The following is a 3,358-nucleotide window of genomic DNA, read 5'->3' as shown; positions in this document are numbered from 1 at the left end:
TGGTGGTGTGTGTGTGTGTGTGTGTGTGTGCGTGTGTGTGCGTGTGTGTGTGTGTGTGAACTCAGGGATTGGGTGCTGTCCCTAAGCTTTTTTGCTCAAGGCTAGAGCTCTACCATTTGAGCCATACCTCTACTTCCAGCTTTTTTGGGGGGCGGTGTGTGTGGGGGGGGAGCTAAATGGAGATAATCTCACAGACTTTCCTGCCCAGGCTACCTTCTATCTGAGATCATCAGATCTCAGCCTCTTAAGTAGTTAGGATTACAGGCATGAGCCACTGGCTCTCAGTTTTCTAAGACTCATGTTTTAAGCAACTTTTTTTTAATGCTGTCTTTACTTGAAGACTATTCATACCATTGGTTTGAGATTTGTTCTTTTACTTATTTTTTCAGAAGCAAGGCATGTTTAAACAGCTCATTTAACTTCTACAATTTGTTGTTCTTGTCGTCTTTCTTCACTTTCTCATCATCTTCACCTGATGCTGCTTGACATGGATTTTACTGATTTGATGAGTCATAGCCTTGATGATGAAGTTCTCATTATTCTTTATCCTTTAGATAGAAGCTCTGCTTTTAGTGAACCTTCTTTTCTTTTTTGTTGTTTTCCTTTTGTTTGCCCTTGGCAATTTGTTGCTTAGGCACCTGCACATCTCCAGCAACTTAGGCAAGGCAGCCCAAGATGAGAACAAGAGCTGCATCTGGACAACATTAATCAGCTACAGTTCATCACTGAGCAATTGTCCTCCAAATATCTAAGCTATCCTTTTGTATATAGAAGAAATATTAGTATAATCCAGACTTAATTCAGATTCCAGTTAGTCTTGCATTAGTGTAATATATGTAGACAGATGCATGTGCATATGGTTTTATGTGACTTTACCACATATTTAGCTTGATATAACTGCTGCGCAATTGATGTGCATACTGCAAGGTTCATTCATGATATACCTTTAGAATCCTTCCTATTCCTTTCTGCTCTTTAAACAATAACTAATCTTTTTGTCTTTATAATACATATGATTTTAGTAACATATAACATTTTGAAATTGGCTAAGCATGGTTCTCTTAGGATCTATCCACCTTACTGCATGCATTAATTGTTTATTCCTTTTTACTGCAGACTAATGTTCCATAGTATGGATGTTTCAAAGTTTCTTTAAACATTCACTATAGAAGAATATTTGGGTTATTTCTAGTTTGGGCTATTATAAATAAAGGTTCTATGCACATTTGTGTACAGGTTTTCTGATAAATGTTAAGTTTTCATTTCACTGTGACAAAGCCCAAGAATTCAATATTATTTTCCAGAGTACCTGCACAATTTTACATTCCCTTCTACAATGTATACATGAGCTGATTTCTCTGCATCTTTACAAACAATTTTGTAGTGTTACTATTTTTTTTATTATTTTATAATCATTCTCTGCCAGGTGCCAGTGGTTCATGCCTATAATCCTAGCTACTTAGGAGGCTGAGGCCTAAAGATTGCAGTTTAAAGCCAGCCTGGGCAGGAAAGTTCATGAGACTTTTATTTCCAGTTAATCACCAGAAAACTGGAAGTGGAGCTGTGGTTCAAGTGGTAGAGCACCAGCCTTGAGCAGAAAAGTTCAGGGACAGAACCTGGGCCGTGAGTTCAAGCTCCAGGACTGTAACAACAACAAAAAAATTATGGCCATTTTGATAGCAGTGATACCTTGTCCTTTTTAGTTTTTATTTCCCTATTGGCTAGTGATATTGAACATTTGTCATCTGTATATCCTTTTTTGGTGAAATGTATGTTGATGTTTTTTGCCCTTTTAACTTTTTTACGTGTGTGTGTGTGTGTGTGTGTGTGTGTGTGTGTGTGTGTGTTGGTACTGGGGCTTAAATTCAGGGCCTGGGCAGGAACTCAGAGCCAAGCTCTTGCTTAGCTTTTTCACTCATGGGTAGCTCTATAACTCTTGAGCTATCCCTCCACTTCTAGCTTTTTGCCAGTTAATTGGAGATAAAAAGTTTTGAGGAGGGGCTGGGAAGGTGGCTCAGTGGTAGAGCGCTTGCCTTGCATGCATGAGTCCCTGAGTTCTATTCCTCAGCACCACATAAGTAGAAAGAAAAAAGCCAGAAGTGGCACTGTGGCTCAAGTGGTAGAGCGCTAGCCTTGAGCTGAAGAGCTGAGGGACAGTGCCCAGGCCCAGAGTTCAGGCCCCACGACCGGACCCCCCAAAAAAAAATAAAAAAATTTTGAGGATGTCTACTGCAGTTGGCTTTGAACCTCTGTCCTTAGATTTCTCCTGTTTAACTAAAATTATAGGCATGTGTCACCACTAGCACCAAGATCTCTTGACCATTTTATAAATGTAGTATTAGTGATTTCTAATTTATAAGAATTTTTAAATTACTAGTACTTTGGCAAATACATAGCTTCCAAATCTATTTTCCTAATGTATTACACATATTTTTAACTTCTCACAGTCTTTATGTAGAACAATTATTATATTTTTATAGGTGCAGTATATAAAATTTCCCTCATATACTAGGTTTTGTAATAAGTCTTAGAATTTTTCACTTAATCTGAGGAAGTCTTGATCTTTTTTTTTTTCCCTGTCATGGGGCTTGGGCGCTATCCCTCAACTCTTCAGCTCAAGGCAAGTGCTCTACCGCTTGAGTCACAGCTCCACTTCCGGTTTTCTAGTAGTTTATTGGAGATAAGAGTCTCACGGACTTTCCTACATGGGCTGTCTTTGAACCTTGATCCTCAGATCTCAGCCTCCTGAGTAGCTAGATTACAGGCGTGAGCCACTGGCGCCTGGCTCTTGATCTATTTTGAGCTAACTTTTTTATAAGGTGTAATGGTATATCAAGTTTCTTGTTTTTTGGGTTTTTTGCACATAGCATCATTTATTAAAAAGACCACCCTTTCTTTTCTGACCTAACTTTAGGAAGGCATTAACATTCTTCACGTTTTATTCTAATTTTTCAAATTATTTTAGCTATTGTAGATTGAGCTTACCTGTTTTTGTTTTGTTGTTGTTTTCTGGTATTGAGGATTGAATTCTGGGCCTTGGTAGGCAAGCACTCTACCTCTAGAGTTATATTTCCAGTCCATTTTGCTTTAGTTACTGTACTTTTCAGATAAGGTCTGTTTTTTCTAGAACTGCCCTCAGACTGTGATCTTCCTCTTTACTTATCCACCAATAGTTGGAGCAACCGCGGGTGCTCATCATCACTCCCAGCTTATTCACTGAGTTGGGAGACTCACTTTTTTTTGGGGGGGGGTCCGGTCGTAGGGCCTGAACTCTGGGCCTGGGCACTGTCCCTCAGCTCTTCAGCTCAAGGCTAGCACTCTACCACTTGAGCCACAGCGCCACTTCCGGCTTTTTTCT

General features: G+C 39.4%; 1 protein-coding gene across 1 annotated transcript in view; it reads left to right on the top strand.

Annotated features, from left to right (window-relative positions):
• The window catches only part of Smg6 (SMG6 nonsense mediated mRNA decay factor), a 255,941-nt gene that overhangs the window by 122,938 nt on the left and 129,645 nt on the right, over positions 1-3,358 (top strand). The gene's annotated exons all lie outside the window — the stretch shown is intronic.

Source organism: Dipodomys ordii, unplaced genomic scaffold (assembly GCF_000151885.1).
Source record: "Dipodomys ordii isolate 6190 unplaced genomic scaffold, Dord_2.0 Scaffold31, whole genome shotgun sequence".
Lineage (NCBI taxonomy): Eukaryota > Metazoa > Chordata > Mammalia > Rodentia > Heteromyidae > Dipodomys > Dipodomys ordii.
This window is presented reverse-complemented; position numbering and strand designations above follow the sequence as displayed.